The 20927-nt window shown below is 38.1% G+C and overlaps 1 long non-coding RNA gene across 2 annotated transcripts; it reads right to left on the bottom strand.

Annotated features, from left to right (window-relative positions):
* Window positions 1–11902: 11902 nt before the first annotated feature.
* Window positions 11903–17027, bottom strand: LOC137593158 (uncharacterized). Of its 2 annotated transcripts, none has more exons than XR_011035086.1 (4): window positions 16901–17027; window positions 13238–13340; window positions 12200–12476; window positions 11903–12050 (listed from the first exon to the last, which is right to left on the bottom strand). It is a non-coding gene; the product is annotated as an uncharacterized lncRNA (long non-coding RNA). The 2 variants fall into 2 exon arrangements; XR_011035087.1 differs by lacking the exon at window positions 16901–17027 and adding an exon at window positions 13531–14504.
* Window positions 17028–20927: the final 3900 nt, after the last annotated feature.

Below are 20927 nucleotides of genomic sequence, written 5' to 3' on the forward strand. Positions count from 1 at the left end.
TGTAACACACAACAAAGTCAGAATCCGAACACAGTTTGTGACTCGAACTCCAAGTTGCTCTTGTGCAACGGTTCCAATTAGATCTCCTGCTGAGGGTTTAATATGAATCTGTAATTGAAACTGGATGTTGTCTTTCAGTGGTTAGAGTCATTACCATCATCGTTGCAGAAGGTTGGTATCATGAGGTCTGTTTTTGGGAAGGGTAGAAAAATACATAATACATTTTGCACATTTACATTTTTTACATGCAAAGGGTTACACCAAACACGCTTACACACACACACACACACACACACACACACACGCACGCGCGCAAACACCGATGTGAGCATACATGAGCTCAAAGAGCGCATTCAGTGTGTTACCAACAAAATACACAATGCACATGGTCAGCAATAATACCATACCAGTCACATAAAACCTCCTAATACAAAGCAGTCCTGTGTTTTATTAGTCATACCCAGATCCAGCTTGCTGTGCAATGAGCACCTTTATGCTTCCAAGAACAAAATATTCCAACTTTTATTTGGTCTTAAACAAGACACAACAACAAATTCGGTTTATTGCAGAAACAGAACTGAGACTAGACCTTGGAAAATTGAGCCTCTGGAGTCTTTTGTTTCATCAGCAGGCGTTGGATGCATGATGAAACTGATTATCACGCACGCGTTTAAACCCAGAAAGCTAATTATTGATAGTTATGGTACCCAATGCACTAAGCTTATCAGAGTCACTGGAAAAGATGAGAGCTGTGGTGTGATCACTGGGGCTCCCTGCTGGGCCCCTAACAGTAATTTATATACATGCTGTTTACTAATTATTTGGACTTGAATGTGTGATAATGTCAGCTTGGCATTCATTTGCAAATAATAGACTGCCAATTTCATGTTAACATTTACATTGCTGTGAATATGGCAGAGCTGATTTACATGATGATCATTATCTCATGTCTCATAGTACAATAGACTATTTCAGAAAAGCACCATTATGCGAGAGAAAAGGCTCCAGCTGACATCCTACTAATAGTTTTTTTTTTAAATACCCTCGTACTGAAACGCTGACAATATTGATAAAGAGCAGACGTAAATCATTTGGACACATGGTCTTGGGATACAGGAAGGGCCTCTGACACAGGATTGGCCTTGACAGATGGAAGGAGGTCAAATTTATATTTGATTTTTAAAAAAATTCCAAATCTAACACAAAATTTGACTTTATCTAATCCAGTTTAATGTGTGTAATAAAAATATCTGGGAACATGTATGACATAAAGACAAAAGCACAAATAGTACATTTTTGTATTTTACATCTGTGTCTCATAGCTCATACATCACAAGACCATGACATTTTAGTCATCAGAGGCTGTTTTTCCCTTGATGGAAACTTGTGGAGGAAGTGAGCAACTTGGTGGCTTGGCAGTTAAACTCTGAGAAATAGTCTGGTCACGTTCTCATACAAAACTCTATGCAAAAGCCCTGATCTTTCTTCCAGATGTAGAGCCATAATGCAAAGCCCAACAACAGATAAGGTTCAAAGGGGGGTTCTCATCGATCAATTTCAGACTGCAAGCGATTGCTGGGGTCAGGGGAGCATCTCATTATCTGTGATTCAAAGCAGCTGAAGGCACCCCACCTCCTCACCTGCAGGGCCTACACGCAGATGATCTATTTATACTCCTTAGTAGTTAGTGGTGACATGATATTGGCTGAAAAAAGATTTTGGAATTTTACTTACAGCTCTTTATTAGTTAGATATTCCAAAGTTATTTTTAGTTGTGTTGAACTGTTAAAGGCAGTTGCCTGTTAAAATAAAACAAGTAATACAACTCAAATATTTTAAAATCTTAAACACAGACTCATAAGTATACTTAATTAGAGGGGAAGTGATTTGTCATTATGTAAAAATTGGTGAGAAGCAATTTCAACAAGAAAAAACAAACAAGAATAAAAGAATTGGTATCGGGTTCATTTACTTCTTTTTTATCATTCTGAGTGTCTTTGGACTTTGGACTGCTGGCTAGCCAAATAGAAAAACAATGTGAAAATACTTTACAGACAAAATAATCTTGTCAGAGAGATGAATAAAATGATTTTTAAAAAACTATGTTTGTCGATGAAAAACAAAATAAATGAGGCTTACATTAATTAATCAGAGTCACAATCTTATAGTTAAAATCTTATTAATTAAAAAAATTAATATAAAACACAAACGCTGAACAGTACTTTGGGACGGCAGATCACATCAGTCACAGCCATCTATTATTTCACTGAGCACCATTAACTATGTGACACTGAGTAGAAAATCACAAAGATTTGAGGCTTAAGAGCTTCATGAAAGATTTTCAACAAACCAGTTTACCAGTAATCATTATAATGACATCCATCAACAAGATATAAATTACATGCTTTGATATCAATCGTCGTCCTCACTGGTTGCACTTCATGTTTTTGTTTCATGTTTCTTGTCTTTTATTAACTAGTATGAAATTATTTCTTTCTTTCTAAGGGCACTTCTCTCTGGAATATCAGAAGTACGTGACCTTCCACAGGCAGCGTGTTTGGAGTATTTGTCCAACTCTCTCTTATCTTCTGTCCAAAATGAATAATAAAAAAAGAAGCAGTTCTAAGATCCAAAGTAATCTTGTGGCCTGTCCTCTCTGATGAAAACAAGTCTCTACTTAATTCAGCCCACAACAGGTGAACAGGTAAATGTGTGCAAGGTAATGTGTAGAAGGTATTCCCACACATAAATTCTAAAGAGAACGATAATGTAAATGCTTTTGATTTCTTCATCCCACCCTGTGATCGTCTAACCATGAAAGTATAGGAACAGGACACGCAACTTTTTGCAGCTTAATATAAACCATCCTGCTTCTTAGGAGATGTTTTCCTCTGATCTATTTTCTTTTTTCCCCTTCAATTTATCATTGACTAAAAAGCTTAGGTCATGGGGAGTCAATAACTGTGGAGATATGTCTATTCAAAGATTTCATAGCATTACTGCAGCGTGAAAAAACAGACGGGACTTAAACCATAACCATATGGACTGAATTTAAGAGAAACTATGCCGGTGCGCTATTGTTGTTGGAAATCATCTGTGGGATGTGCTGTGAAATAAACACACGTTATAGAATTAAATTAACCTCACAACTTCTGCCTATAAAGCCAAATGTACCATGGTCCGAAAAGCTGAGCTTAACCTCGAACAAGAAAATGATGAACCTCACACACAGGACCACCACATGTGGTGTCTGTTTGGGTTCTGAGATGTGGAATGAAACAGAGGGAAACAAAGAGGAAGACACACAGAGGGAGGTCTGGGAAGTGTAAACCGAAGCAGGAAAGTCTCCTACCTCTTGGGGGAGACAAAACATGGTGAAACTTCATCATATCCTCCCCTCAACTAATGGTCATTTTTCTTAAACAGCTGTGTGCCTTTTGGATAGATCCTCATGTTACGGAGAGGCGTCACTCTAACTCAATCCATTTTTCGCTGCAGAATGTGGGATCTGTAAGAGGTCAGTGCCATGGGCTGCCATCCTGCCACCTCAAAATGACAATAAATGGCAATAATAGCAGGAACCATAAAGCCTTATCAGATTACAGAAACACAATGAAACCATGACATATTACTGTCAGCCTAACACCACAATGGGGAAAGCAAATGATGCTGTTTTTCAGGAGTTTTACTGGTGTTTTATTCCTTGCTCTTGTTTATATTTCACAGATCCATCTCGCTGTGCTCCACATATCTTCCTCTATTCTGTGTTTATTCCTTCCTTCCTTCCCTGTAGTTTTCCTTTGTTTGCCTGATTACTTTGAAATAGACATACTTACGTGCTCCTCTCCTGGTTTGCATTTTTTCTGCCCGTGTGTGCGAGTTGCCATCCTGTGAAACATAAGTGGCATCCCTCCAACATTCATATGTGTTTGATAAAAATCTTCCTGGCTTCTCCCCGCTAACCAGCTCCAGCTCTGCCTTCAGCTGCCTCCCATTTTATCATGCAGACGTTAAACAAAACCAGGTCTGCCCAGACACACACAAATTCGCATGCGTGTGTCCAGATGCAAACAAATGAGAGTTTACACACTTGCAATTCTCTCACACCCTCTCGTATGGTTTCAATTGTCTATTTGATCTTCACAAATGGTAATATGGTATTCCGTTGTGACCAACAAAATGTTTTGCCCACAGGGACATTTATTGATGTATTAAGAAGTAAATGAAAAATATGATTTTAACCTTTACCAACTGAGCCAAACTATGATCAAAGCATTCTTTATTATTTCTGTGAAGGAAGCCCACAGGAAAACTGTTGAGGTGAGTGAGCTGCTTGTCTTGTGTGCAATGAGTATTTACAAGAAATCTGCCTGGGGTGTCTATGTAATTTTTGGGCTGTATATTAGGTCATATATTGTAATATGAATACAAACTCACTACATTGAGTACAGCATGGGTGTGAAGTGGAGAAACATGTGTTTTCCATTCAGCGTCATTTTTGTGAGGTATCCATTAAGTTGTAGCTGCGTATGATTAGACTTAAGCTAAATGAACATATCAAGCTTCAACTTTTCAAATGTTTACAAAGGTTTATGGTGTGTAAATTTAAATACAGTAAATTCCACAACCCTCTCAGCCACATGTGGCTTTCTGTCTCACTATGTCTCTACCTCTGTGTGGGAAGTTTGAGCCATTAAGCGCACCCGGCCAGGACACAGGTCGTCGGGGTCAACCTCTCTCGTGTTGGCAGACTTGGAGGCCCAACAGGCAGGCAACAGATTTTTATCTCCCCTTCTGGAGAGCACCTGGATTAGTCGTACACACACACAATACACACGCACACACACGCACACACACACACACACACACACACACACACACACACACACACACACACACACACACACACACACACACACACACACACACACACACACACACACACACACACACACACACACACACACACACACACACACACACACACACCTCTCAACACTGGAGTGACAAGTCAATTCAGACCTCTGACCTTCCCAAAATAAGAGTGGGAGAGCATGTGTTGGTGTGTGTGAGCATCTACAAATGGGTCAGGGTTCAAATTGGTATGAGAAGAAGTACATAATTTCTTATCGTTCTTTGCCAGTAAAACACAACTATATGAAACTGAATGGAGTGCGAGCAATTATAGAGAGAACAATAAGATCTTACATTTACTGTGGATATAATTTCTGACAGATCATTTACGGCTCTCTATTCAATTCAGCCCACAGGAGCTTAGTGGGCTCATTTACACGCTGTTTTAACTTACCATTCATTTGATTTGAATTAAAGGAAAATAGCATTAAATCTAAGAATGATGTTAGAGATCTCAGTTAGGACACACTCCTCCCTCTTTATATTGCTGGATAAAGTGAACATTATTCTAACACAGAAGCTAGTTACAATTTTTCCAGGCTGATGAATACTATATCTTCATATTGAAATTAGCTGATAATTCATTTTGAATATTTATCAGTGCATAAACTTGCAACTGGAGTTGGCTATTTTTATGGACATCAGTGCTTGTGTTTAGGAGTGCTGGTGTCTAGAGACACAGTCATATTGCATTGTCCAAACTTATTCAGATCCGTTATAGTAGAGATTATGCTGGGCTGAAATATAAATCAGTAAATATAGAATTAAATGGAATAAATATATTAAAATGCACATACAAAATATAAATTTACATTTTATGCCTTATCATTCATTTTACTTCCAATAATCTATGAAATTCACGTTTCACTTTTCTCTGTCACATTATTTTCATCTCACTTTGTGGTATCACACTAGTATCTTCACCAACAAACTCACCAACCAGCATTGCTTTGATCCTCATCCTCATCATCATCATCATCATCATCATCATTATCAGCATGAACTTTCACACACAGGTTCTATAGGTAAACTGGAGTTTTGCTTATTTTTCTTTACAGGTTGAATGTATGGCAACAACAGATTTGCATCTCTACTGAGCATGTCTTTTGTTTTCTGGTGTCTGGTGTTTAGATCAGCTCCCCGTGACCTGCTACGGCGGATGAAGCGGTGCGGAAGATGAATGAATGAATGTACGTTTCCCATGAAATATACTTACATTTGGGGATCATTTTATTTATCAAGTAACTCAGAGATAAAGAGTTGAGAGAAAAAATAACTCTTGGCTGTTGTGAGGTAAGTATTGTTTGAATAATCAGTGTTGAAGAGGAAAACCTGGCAATGTGGAGACTTCACTTTGAAAGCCATTAAAAAGACTTTTATGTTTATTTATAATGTAACTGTTGAATCTTTACAGAACTATACTCTAGACAACATATGGACAAAAGATCTTGTACACTTACACTCATGTGCTTGTGTTTTTGTTTCTGTGTGTCAGAGGTAGGGTGGGGGTCAGCAACATGAAGCAGATACCACACACACACACACACACACACACACACACACACACACACACACACACACACACACACACACACACACACACAGACACAAGGACACACACACACACACACACATACACACACACACACACGCACACACGCACACACACACACACACACACACACACACACACACACACACACACACACACACACACACACACACACACACACACACACACACACACACACACACCTTTTGAATTGTAAGACCATAGATCTGGACCAGGGAGAGGGAGCTTTGGCCGTTTGTTTAAGCTTTGATTTTATTGGGGAGCAGACGTTGCCTCCCTCTTTCTCACCATTAATATTTTTGGAATGTTTCTTCCTTATGAGAATTTGTTCTCACAATTGTAATCTAAATTTTTTCTGAGGAACATTTTTGTGGTTGTTATTTGGCAAACAACAAGGTGTACAGGGAGTATTCTGAGAATACTACTTTTTCGAAACTAACAAGGCAGTAAACTATTACACCCTATAATGACTCATATATGCTTGAATACATTTCCACCGCACTAAATTGCACAGGGATTTCAAGAAATAATTCTGTGTGTGTGTGTGTGTGTGTGTGTGTGTGTGTGTGTGTGTGTGTGTGTGTGTGTGTGTGTGTGTGTGTGTGTGTGCGTGTGAAATCCTTAAATGGGAAGTGATGCATATTACATTACTGGAAGAAGAAACAGTGACCTGGTAAACAAGAGGACTGTGTACTGAAAGAATTACAATGACTGAAAAGGCAAAGATTAGCTACTATTGAAACAGCTGAACAAAAGATATACACAGTAATACATATATACAAAAATGTTTAAATGCACCATATTACAATCAATTTAATTTACAATTCAATTTAAATATGATATAAAATTAAGTATAATTCAAATGTACTTCATCTTGTTGGATCAGTGATTAAAAATCAAATTCAGCTTAGGCATTAAAAAAGAATTTTAAGTGTTCCTAAAATTTTCACAATGGACCAATAATAATAACAATAACATTAGTAAAGTAAGCAAAGCATCATTTGCTTACTGGAACAAAACATTATACTACTACTAGGTGAGGTGATTAACAAGTTAATTAGACAATGTGAGGGTGATGCAAGATCAACAAGAAAATATCACAACACTTTCTGAATAAGACATGAATGACACAAGCCAGATGGCTTCTACCCTTCAGCCCTTTTTTCGGATGTTGTTGAAGTTTCAAATGCAATGAAGGTGGTGAAGGCTGTTGTAATAATATGTTAGAAAAAAACCCCAACCAAATAAATAAATGAAATGTAATGGCAAATCATCCCATATACATCATTCAAATATTTCACAAAACAGGCCAACTTTGGGAGTGACACATCTTAATATTTAACCATTACTACATAGATTCATAAGTTTCATAATTTAATCATAATTTATCATATTTAATCAGTCATTTCATCCTCATCAGTTTCAGTAGTCATCAGCCACCATCATTGTCTAGACTCCATATACAGTGTGTTGCTTTCACTCAGAGATGATGCCCTTCAAACACTGCCACCCTGAAAAATATAAGCACCAACATATCTGACACACTAATGATTGCATATCATCTAGTTCAATAGCATTATCTTCAATTCATTTGCCATGTCCTGATTAAAATACTATTGGATTTGTATTTTGACCAAAGTAGTGGAACAACCGGCAGATGGATTGGTTGAAAGAACTTTGTCTCCAAACTAAGAAAGTAGTATTCTAGACTGTTTTAGGTAGTCTTTTTATATATAATCAGTGCACAATAGCTTTTTGCTGTAGCCTGGATGCTGAAATCAAGATTATAGCTTGAAATACAGCAGAAAATCAATTCAATGTTTCAAGAAAAAATTTGAAATCACAGTCCTTTCAAAGGACATTGTGTGGTGGTGCTATACTGAAACATACTGGTTACTGGAAGCAGTAATATGTACACAATTCTACTTTAACCTAAAGGTTGTGTTCAGTCACTTTTGTCCCTGCATTCAGCCAATTCACAACACGAGACACTCATCTGAAGTAAAAGCAATGATCAGGAGATAAATAAACAAATGTCAAAGCACATGTATGTGTGTGTTGCAACACTATTAGCATACTGTAAGTCACACTACTATGATGATACAGAAGAACACCAGGCCACACATTACATGAGTTCAGTTGAATTTGAAATTCCGGGCACAGAGTCCCTTAACAGATGTACATTTTTCAGAGAATAAAATGAAAGTATTTGATCAAAAATTATGAATTTCCTAAGCTGTGTCAGTGCCTGTGTTGAGCTAGAACTCAATTCGCTCAGGTCTTGAGTAATGGGGAAGTATGAGATTGAGGGACTACAGAAGAGTATGACAATCAGCAAACAGTGCTCAGGAAATAATAAAAAAAAATATAGAGCAACACTGCTTTACTGTGTGATGGTACTGACTGAAGTTTCGCTTTCAAAGCAAGCAGTATTTAGCAGAGGCTAGATGATGTAATTTTAAAACCAGCTGTTAACTATTTTATTGTTGAGGACATTACGGATGAGGAGATACACAAAATAAACACTTGTAACCTGTGGATCTGTGAGCATATTACAGCCGGTTGTCAGTTGTCTGGATTTCCATATGTTTTGTGATATGCCAACTTGTGTTTACTCCACTTACTTGCTTTCTAAACATATTTTATCAGGTGTAAACAGATTCGCCCATTGTTTGGGCTTCAAGAGACCAACATGTTTGTATATACAAAGGTTTTTATTGTTTGTCTGGCTTGTGTTACACAAAGTCTTGATTAAAACACACCGGAATCAATATTATGTCATCTTTTTTTTTTTTTTTTTTTAGATGAACTTGTTTCACGGATTGGATTGAACAACCTTTTTTAAAATATTTCAACTAATCACAGTTATTTTCATTTTAACAATTAATTCAGCAATTCTTGATAAGGTGCATTAGGGTTAATTATTTTTGTCTACACGCAGACAAAAATGATGGGACTATAACCTTTTGTTCCGCACTATTGATAGAATCAAACAGCTAAATCTGTTTGGAAGGAAATCAATTGATGGAAACACTGGACTTGGATTATATTACTGTATATCCATTATATTGACTTATTGGAGTTTTGTTTTACCTGATTTTACCTGAACTCTTTTAACCCCTTTTTTGCAGAACTTTGTCATCTTTTTTATCCTTGATTATGTGTTTTTGTGCGTCACGACACAATGAGCTGTGATGTCATATTAGAATTAGATTATAGTAGTTTGAAAGCTCCACCAGGACAGATTAAAATTCATTAGCTTGCAGAGGGTTCACTACGTGCTACATAAAAGAATGTACTGCCTTGATCACTTTAGACACTCTGTGTGAGGAAACATCTAAAAAGAAATTGACACCCGTGATACAGATAATTGATTAACGGTGTTATTTTTCACCTGCCCCCACAATCCATCTGCTATTAATCAAAACGCTAATTTTTATGACCCACATGTGCAATGATGCACACATGGATGGGTGGCAGCCCCAGTCCTTCTTAGTCAAATATTAATGCTTTCGCTTGTATGCAGTGAAATGTTGATGTTGTGGAACAGTGGACTGGGGGACAGTGGAGGCCTACTAGGAGGTGTGATGCTGTTTAAATAATAATGCGCCACATGCACACCTGATTTAAAAGAAAATGATGACACTGTTAAATTCACATTACACCCAAAACATGCTTATGAATAATTAAGGGACTAACTACAACCCATGTATAACTTAGGACATTTTTTTACATCCCATTGTATTAAACATTGTGTTGTTTTGTTTTACTAAGAAGTTGGACATGGCCTAAAGGCCTGTGTTTAACCCATCCAACCATGCTTAATACCCTAAACCTAAAGTAACAATCATGCTTGGAGGTATACGCCACTGACCAAACTATAGTATTTACAGTAATATGCAGGAAGTGGGACCAGGCTACATGTGGCAAACTCTCTCTGTAACTTATGGGTATCAAAAGTTAAGAGCTTAAATTGATTACCCCTAATAAGTTTGAATTTTGGCATGTTTGTCTATTTAATTAACTATTTTATGATGTATCTGACAAATTAAGGAGAAGGATATTACATATCAGTAATTAAAAAATAATACAGATGCTGTAGCCAGTTAATATTTTAATTAAGAGATTTATTACATTATCTGATCACAGATGGTATCTGATTGTAACCAGCTCACTATCTGGTTTCGACTGTGACCTTTAAATCATCCCTATACATCACTGCCTTAGTGTGGTAGCTTTTGAAGGGCAAGGGAGGCCATTCCTCATTCATGGTATTTAGTCCATGCCTGCCATTTAAATGGCTTTTCTTCTCCTTTAAAGTTGTCTTACCTGCATGGTTCTTAATATTCGTCAAGACAGCTGCAGGTTTGAGCCTGAAAGCCACACAGTGGACCCAACTTGATTAGCTCTGACCCACCAAACTTCCTAATGTAGCAATCAAACGATTTGAACCTTCTGGTCTTTAGATTAGTTCCCAACATGACCATAAGGCTAATGCTGCCTTTAGTTGTTCCCCTGGCACAGCCTCAATAAACACCATACTCATGAAGTCTGTTGGGCAATTAGAAGTCCCTCACTCTATGTATTTGCTTGAAAGTTTTTTAATAGCTTTAATCAAAACAGACTTACACTTTTAATTTGAGGTAAGAGCAGCCTAAACTGTGTATAATTGAATTGATGTGCAGTTTTTCCAAGAGATGAACAAAAATAATTTACACTTGCCATGTCAAACATATTCTGATAAAAGCTGAGACACTATGGAGAATATGAATCGAAAGGTAATTAAATCATTTGTAATTGAGCTGTATCTGTTCCAAATTCCTTTTGGTAATATCCTGTATGACTCAACCTCGTCTTTTATTCTGACTTCATAAGACATTATGATTATAATATTTATTATCTATTTGACAGTTCACCATTATAGAATGTTTATGTGGAGTATTGCTTGGGGAGCATTTGTTTCCCCAGTGCAAGCATGTTCAAAGTGTTTTATGAAATGAACAGAAATTGACATAAATTCATAAAGTTGACGACGTAAACACTAAAGTGTAAACATTTTAGTCAGTGTCTCAACTCTTTTTTTTTTTTAATCAAGATTTTTCATTTCATCAGATTAGAAGGCTTTAATCCTGTTAAAATACAAGATTGGGAACCCCAAGCAAGCTCACTAGCTTAAAAGAAACCCATTCCTTTCTCTTCAGTATAGATTATTTACTGAGGATCTCTAATCTGTGGACTGGTCTATTAGTATTGACCCTGAGAGTGGAAAACAAGACCCCTCATACAGAATATTGATACTACTGAGGCAAAGTACAGGATGATTTGTGCAGCACATGCTTTCTCATTGATTGTTTATTACAGTTGCAAGCTATTAAAGAAGACTTCATCCATTAACCACCAGTAATGGTTTTTTTTTTTTACATGCAGACCCCATTCGGGGTCCAAGCATCTCATATGGGTTATGTCTAAAAAAGGAGACGATCGGGCAGCAATCATAGTTCATTATGTGGGAGCTCTACATGACTGGAGTGAAAACGAGGCTGGTTGGAGCCTTTTCCTCAACCTGCAAGGCAAACACAGGATCAATGATAACAATTTCTCATTTGATGACACAGATTAATGTGCTTATGCTGAAATGCAGACAAAAATCCTGGTGTGAGCTATGCATGTACACTAATGAGCTGTGCTGTTGCATGTTGTCATGGTGATTACCATCTCTTCTGGGCATTGATCACAGCAGGGTAAAAACGAGAAGAATGCGGGAAAGGGACCGGCAACAACAACAGTAGAACAGCGTGACGCTCCACCCTGGTATTTCCCCAGAAGTTCAAGGTCTTTTAGGAGGTACTTTCAGACTGTGAAGCCTCCTGGTCTTCCATTTGAATTACATCAATGTATTTTTTTTTCTCCAATGGATGAATGTAAATCCTTGCATGGAAATGAGAATTATTCACAGCTGTTTTTGTTCTTCATGTTTTGGCTCTTGTCCCTAAGTGGGAAACCAAAGATGAGTTAGCTAATGATAACAAAGCAGCGTTCCCCTAGCCTGCTCAGGAGCTGCTATACAGCCCGATGTGTTTTGACTGACTGACCGAAAATGTGTCAGGTAAAACTGATATGTTGATCCTGGCAGTCAAACCTATTGTAATTGAGGTCTGAATCCACTAAAGTACCATTAACATCATACACTGACCTTGCTGATCAATACATAGCAGAAATGATAAAGTGCACTTTTTTTTTTTATTGATGGGGAGCTACTTGGACTTTAAAGGAAAGCACTCAGTAGAATGTTAGGAAGAGGCCATTATCACATTGTACGTATTTGATTTGAGTGTCATTGCTTAGGAATGCCAGCATGCAATGGAGAGTCTTTAAGGATAAAGTAGAAAAGATCAAATTGGCCAGTGTTGTGATAGAGCAAAACATTAGTGGAGTATTATTAACAGTACTGTCAATGTAGGCCTGTATCACAGCAGCAACTATGACTATAAGAATAGGAGAGTTTGGGCAAAATAGCCATTTCCACAAAAAAATTGCCTTGATTTATATTAGCATAACAAATTTTACATTCATGAATCTCCTGTTTGCATTTATTCCCTTTATGCATTAGAATGTAAACAAAGATGCTAATACAATTGGATATTTTCAAAAATGTTCATTGTGTATGTTTGACAGTAGCCTTGATAGTAGGAAAGCAGAACTGCTGAATCAAATGAGCTTTGCATGTTTTGCTGCGAAGACACAACAGACCTGTTGTACAGAGTCTGTCATTTGCAATCTGGTCGATCTGCGATGAATAGTCTGTTCCGCAGGGCTGCCTCCCGAGAATGGAAGCCCATACAGCCTCTGCAGCCTAAAACAACGGAAAGGAATCTTTTATATTCTATCTCCGGGTATAAATTTACATTTCTAATTTCTCGAGTGTTTAGGAGACAGTCCCTCAGTCCAATGCAGATGTCTCTTGCAATGACCTAACTCTTCATTAATATGCATGCTGACAAACCAAACAAAAAAGAAGAAGAAAACGACTCCTCTTCACTTACAGTTTCTCCAGGCTCCCAGACTGCCAAGGAGTGAGAAAAGCTGTCCAAGTGCGCATCATGAATCCCCCTCTCCTCTCATGTCTTACTACTTCTAGCCCCATCCATCTGGACCAAGTGGGGTGGCCGGCTCTTATTATTAAGATTCATTTAAAGAGGATCCTTCACCCACTTTTTCTTTAATGTGATTGTTTAAGGATCAGAGCTCGCATCATACCATGTCGAAATGGAAACCTCTTTTGTTGGAAAGAGGAAACAGTGATGTGATAGTTCTGTTGTTTCTTTTTCTTCTGTCATATTTTAGACAAGTTAACCTCTTTAATTAAGAGTACTTAGCTGTGCAGGCCCGGATGGGGCAGGAAGCGATTGTTGATACCCTGCCAAGCTGGATCGGGTTTCTCGGTGGCCCATGCCTCTAGCCAAGGCTGAATGGGAGGTTGGCTTGTCAGCAGATGCTGTGCTCAGGGATCAGTGTCTCTCTGTTAAGTTACAAGGGCCCTTTTCCTCGAGACAAAAGACGGAAAAAAACGGACGAGTAAAGGTTGTAGTGGCGAATCAAGGATGAGGGGAAACTTGTATTGTGAGATATGTGCTCTGATGTTAGAAACTGAATACTTGGCAGGGACTGTCAGTTTATTTCTGGCCCACTGAGCATGTCAGGACAGCATTGTCCTCTGTAGGGATATCATCAGTATCAGTGCAGAGTATCAAAAACTTCTTAAGAACATGACACAAGCCAGTCACCAATCATGAGGGAATGAATTTTCCCCAAATTTTTGAAGTGTTGTAGAGCAGAGGGGGAGACACGGTTTTAATACTTCTTACATGTTCTCTATGATCAAATCAAATAAGACAAGCTGTTAAAGAAATTAAATCTTTCGGGTTAACGCTTCGCTGTGATTAATATCTGTTGTCCTCATAAAATATGTGTTGAGCTGTCTTGAGTTTTTCATTACAGATGAGTCTCACATAATGAATCACAGTTCTTCAGTCTTTGATTGTGGCAATAATAAGATCCAGTCTGTTGTGTGTGCACGATAATTTCATCCAGCGTCTAACCATAAATGAATATGCACGTCATGTGGTTTAGATAGCGTATCTGTATTAGTTTCACTAGCGCTGCAAAAAGATACCTCTAATTTCAGTTTTTGATGTCACCAGTATGCTTTATGCATGCGGTGACACGGAATGTAGTACAGGGACAACCCCATAATCACTTGGTTAATGGTCTTTTGGCAGACACAAGGGTAAGAAGTGCTCATAATCTTTCCATTTTATGATGTGATGTTGCGCAACACAGCTGCAGCTACAGACATGTTTCTCACGTAACAGTTCAGATCTCTGTGACTGTAAGAAGTATGGGAAAGTATCTGCTGGTGATTTTATTTCACTTCTGCATATTTGTCAAATATTTTAATCAGAAAATGTAGAAAATAACTTAATTAATTAACTACATGTTTTACTTACACCCTTCATCATTTAATTATGTAGTATTTTTTTTCACCATCCCTCTAAACATTCGCAAATAACTGATTTATGGAAAAAGTACAAATTACTAATAATCATATTTTACAGGGTTATGATTGTTCCAGGTCTCTCTCTCTCTAAACATCCCAGTTAGTTAGGTTTTCAGCTGAAAATGTAATCAAGTGTATTTAGAATGATTATTTTTTAATTTTTTTATTTTGGCAAGGTGCTCAAAATTTAAGAATTATTCTGTTTTTTAAGTTGAAAATAGTCCATCAGTCTGAAATTGTGTTTTGGAGGTGGTGACACTGGAAAGAGAACAAATATTGGAACATGTGATCACTGGATTGAGGATTGTATGGAAGCAATTAAATCGAACTTAAAATTTGATACATAAACTTGTATTTTCCTAGCAGTGGGAAAAGTATTATTAACACAGCTGTATGGTCAGAGTTATACCAAAACCTTCTATCAAAAAATGAAAAATTATGTAATTTCCGCTGCAACCTATAGTATTTTCCCCCAAAAAGAACAGATATTAAGAACAATATTAATCATTGTTTTGTCTGTTCTTTGCGTGTGTGTGTGTGTGTGTGTGTGTGTGTGTGTGTGTGTGTGTGTGTGTGTGTGTGTGTGTGTGTGTGTGTGTGTGTGTGTGTGTGTGTGTGTGTGTGTGTGTGGTGCTCATGACTCTCAGGTGCCCTGAAAGGACAATACACCTTGTCCATTATCTCCTTAATGCAGAATTCTTCTTTACCTTAGCATGTGAACTGAACCTGGCTACCCTGTCAGGGTATCTGTGTTCTGAAACACATCCATATAGAGTTTCCCTGTCATGAACTAACACACACACCTCAGGGTCTACAAGAGTTCAAAGCTCTTGGGTGTCCTAGGGGACAAGCTAGAGTGAACAGATAGTTATTTTGGGCTAAATTACTTCAAATGACTTTAAAATTACCCCTCTCCCATGGCTAAACTCTATAATGCCTATATGGTAATAGCATCTATTATAATGAGGCATTTGTCTCCAATGAAATCTCAGCTACGGCTGTACCTTTCTATTTTAAAGACGGAACATAAGCTGAGGGTAGCATTTAGTTTGCACCTGCAGATTTCACCTAAATGTTTCCTGTACAACATATTTTCCACTAATCTGAGAGAGATTACAAATGAAAAGGATGACTGTGTCTAATTTGCTTCTCTCTTTGATCTGGGATCAATCTCTACCATATGAGCTGTGGTTGTGGTTAACGGGAAAATTGAGAGGGATGGCAACCTCATTTCCCAATTTTACCACAAAGTTCAAGCGTCTCTAACCTGTGGTCAGCTGCTTCTTGTATACTCTCATTATATCTGTCTGCTGCCCTCTTCTTGCTTTCCTCTATTCATTCCTCGTGTTTCTCACTACTCTCTCAGGAATATAGTGACCCCCTTGGATCATTGATGTCTTCACCTTTGAGACCCTTTGAAGCTAAAGGCCATGTCCAACTCGTATCTCACAGATCAACAGCTGACCACATCCAACGTGACACACATGCCTGCACTCTTCAATGAGACCATTCCTCTGCTTAATTTGTATTCACTCACAACACCTATGTGAGATTTGAAAATGTACAATACAAGCATATGCTTTTTAAGTCATCTACACCCACAACAGAGGATAGAGTCAAGACCCACTATTAAACATGCACAAAGCTTTTTTCTTTTTTTTTGCATCTTGAGATGTTTAATGGCAGTGTCAACAGCAGCAGCAACTCAACTGAAATGGAAAAGTACTCTAAAATCAGAAAGGAGTTCCAGCTAGCTGCCTGTGAAAGCACTCAGGCTCATCTGGAGCTGTGGGCCACAGTGCAGTGGAATTCAAACCACACCTGTAAATCATTATACCGGGCGCAGCGCTACTCACCATCCACCACCATTTTGATCTTTCCCCATTTCATCTGAAATAACTTCCATTAGAAAGACCTGTGGATTCGGGGCGTTAGTGCGTTAGCCTCGGTGGCTGCAGCTGCCTGTATACCGACTTCCTCTCCCCCTCACTGGCCCCCCGACTGTGGAAGATTAGAGACAAGTTGGGACTCTGGCCTCATTGTGTGGAGAAAATGACAATGTACATCCACCCTCACTAGTCTGTTGAAATTGTACTGATTTAGTGTTTATTTTACAGTTGAATCAAAGGAATGAAACCATGAAACAGCCCCAGGTTGACTTTTTCTCGTCTATTTTGCACTGCTCTAAGGACAGGATGGTGATGTTTGGTTATGACAACACACAGAGATTTTTATTTTACATAATGGATGCTAAACAAAGAATATATTATGCATTATGTTACATTGCAGTTCAGTTTGATGTTTTAAACAGACAATAATGAAAGCTTCTATTAAAGTACTTGTCTTGTAAACAATGCAATTTCATCATTTAACATTTAAGTCTATCAATTATCATGCAAAATCAGACATTAAGTATGTTTCCTGATTATCCTTCTGTACTTTTTCCAACATACTTAATGTCTTTGGGATGGCTGCGCTTACGATGAATGTAAAGAGCCTTTCTCGGCTGGGGTTTCAGGTTTGACTGTCTTTGTCTGACAGTTATAATGCTCCAAACTTGGCATTGCTGCCGTCTGGGCTGCATTCCAGAAACCCCAGAAATGCTCAAAATTTTCAATCTCGATCCTTCATTCTCTTGTTTAGACACAGTATCAACATGAGAGGAACTTGCCATGGAGTCAGATGGATTCAGTTAAATAAATTGATCCCTACTAATATTATTGGAATATAAAGCATTTAACGGATGTTGCTGATTGTGTTCTGCTGAATAAACTACAGGATTCAGCTTGTATCAGGTACATTTATGATTCAGCATATTCCTTACTGGAAAGCAAAATGCTTTTGTGATTTTATTATTGTGGAAAATTTGTTCTCCAAGACAACTGGCTGATAAAGTAGCAAATGGTGCTAGAATTGTGCTTGTTTGGGGTGTTTGCTTTGCTCGTCAGCACAGTTAGGCCCATTTATTTCCACCGTCTTCTGCTAAGCACCATTTTTTTCTTTGCAGAGACAATTTCATGTCAGTGCAAATATTTTATTCAAGCAGGTTTAATAAACAGGAAATTTAATAATAAATTCCTCCTGCCGGGAAATGTACTAAACAGCAAAGAAAACAATTTCTATACATATTTATATATGCTGTACAGGCACACAAATATGTGCATTAATTAAGAGTTGATGTGTCCTTGAGCTAACAATCGCACAGCCCAGCAGCAAACAGAACTTGTCTCTGAAATGACCTGTACCTCACCCAAGAACAGGACATGCAATGGGAGTCATCAATGACTTTTTTCCTTTTTCTTTCGATAGTTGTTGAAATTTTGTCGGGTAACTTCCATACACCGGACAGCAAAGTAGGAAAGGTTTTAGAAGAATAATCATGTTTTGGTGTTGAATTACTACAAAAATTGTGTGAATTTGAAAGCTAAGCAATGTATTTTTATTTTTTTTTACATATTTTTTTAGAAATGCATTACCTTTGTGTCAAAGAGAATGCTGCTGGTGTAAAAATGTGGATTAAAGTGAACATCGGCCAGTAATTCATGTATCCATTTCCATTTCTCCTTATTTGTATTAAGCACCTGGACAGTTCTTGTCCAGTACTCAGTGTGGTGACGCTATCGTTACTTGAAATCAAAATGAAACAGACATGCCAGTGTTCAGTCAAGACGCCTTGTGTGAGTGCTTCTCCGAGCATCTGAATGAAGTCCCTGTGGAGCTGCCAGAAGGAGAGTTGAGCTCAGCAAGGCCAGGGGATCTTACCTGCCGACAGATGATAGCTGCATTGTTCTCTTGGACTCCCCCGTTTGAAAAGTCCTCTGGATTCAATCGCAAATGCCCCCGCTGTTTTGATACAGTTGCCTGGATACCGAGTCCACCTGGACTAGCATATGGTCACAGCATGCCGCTCCTCATGTGAGACAAGCCCTTAGCCAAAACAGCCTTTTCTTTTCCGCCCTGTCTCTCGCTCCCTTTGTCCTTTTCACTGCAACACTTAACTTTTCTGTTGATGTCCGCACACAATAATAATGAGATCACATACTTATAAAAGCAGAAGAAACAAAGGGATAAAAGATCTTGACCTGACCCGAAGCCGATGCAGCTCGAGCTGTTCGAGAGGTCTTAATGTTGTCACTGATGAGATTGGCATGCGTGTCTCCAAATCTAATTACTTCTGCAGATAGTCTGAGAGCAGGCATGTGCAAAGACACCCCCCTTCTACTGAATGCAGCCTGTGAAAGTTACAGTGACAGGCAGAGAGGTCGCTGTACAAGGTAATTATACACAGAATGATGGATGGGTCGTAGCCGGAGACTGACAGAAGAAATATGGGCTAAGGTTACATTGCATGGCCCCTAGGGGAGTGACATAAAGACGTGCAGAACCAGGAAACTAAAATGAAAATCATTAGATGCTCTATATGCTGTCGCAGGATGACATGAAACAGACAGAGACATTGTGGGTGCCAGAGAGAGTTTGATCATCATTTAATAAGCAGCTATAGTCACAAAAAGAGGCCTATTACTTTTCTAACTGACACAGTAGTGATAGACACAACACTATGAAAAATATATTTTACATACTCTGGATAAGTGTTGTCGCTTTAAAGTAGATGGCTGAAGCATCCAGTTGCTCTAATGTGCCATCATCAACCTTAACTCTACATGAAACTGTTAAGTTATCCGTGCATAATTAACTAAATGAAAGCAGACAAGATTCCCATTCAGACACAGACTTTTGATCAAAGCTTCAGACATGTCAACTTTTAATGAAGCGTAAATGAATGAGCAACTATCACAAGTGATTGTCACACAACATGTACAATTATATCTCCTCCCTTTGAACTGCCTCACTATTCAAATTAATTATTAATATAGAGAACACTCCAGATACTTTTCTTGTTACTGTCTTTCAACTGTCAGTAGTTCAGCACATTGACAGTGACTATGAAAAAGACCTGGTCTGTGAGCAATAAAACTGGTTATTATGTTATTTTTCTCAGCTTATAAACTTACTTTGAACTTCTTTGGGTCAAAAATATTCCTACAAATGTGAAGGTTTTACTATGAAGACATTTCATTGTTCTGACAGAACCCATGAACTCACATGGACATGAACTCAACACTTGGTTTAGTGAGTGTCTCTGCAGGGAGTGATGAAAGATGAGGTCAGAGGTCATCAGTGCATATGGTGGAATCTGTGCACGGAGCAGGTTAAACAACAGATGCATACACCTGCAGCTCCAAGCTCCTCACCTCTGTCAGGCTGACGTAGACACAACCACACACTGATCAGATTTCCATCTGCGGTGTTGTACCCCAATTTCATGAAATAATGAAATCAGTCAAAACTGTCAAATTAAAGTTTATGTTTCATCAGCTGACTTTGGAATCACATTCATTTTTGTGCTTGTGTGATTTTAAACACCATGGACACTATTTACATATTTTTCTTAGCTCTCTACATTATAAAACGAAAGACCTTCTGCAGACCTTATGTCAGCTGACCTGCGGTGTGATTCAGGTGTAGAGCTGTATTCTCACAGGATTGCATTGAGGCTTAGCGTACTCTTCTGCTATTCCCTGTTGAAGTCTGATCTCAATGCATTCATACTGTGAGTAGATTTGACTGTATGATAAATTAATTTCCATTAGTGAAATCACCTCATTGTTGAATCAGTGGATAAATAAAAGATTATTCTTCATCATGTACTTGTAATAAATTACATTCAAAAAGTATAATAAAGTCCCCAAGACTCTAATAATGACCAAGAAAAGGCCACATAACTTCTACTAGGCCATTTTCTGAAAGCATATATTTTCTTGTTGCTCAACACTCTTAATGCTTAGGTAAGTTTTCTCTGCACCTCAAAGCAGAATACAG

Source organism: Antennarius striatus, chromosome 3 (genome assembly GCF_040054535.1).
Source record: "Antennarius striatus isolate MH-2024 chromosome 3, ASM4005453v1, whole genome shotgun sequence".
Lineage (NCBI taxonomy): Eukaryota > Metazoa > Chordata > Actinopteri > Lophiiformes > Antennariidae > Antennarius > Antennarius striatus.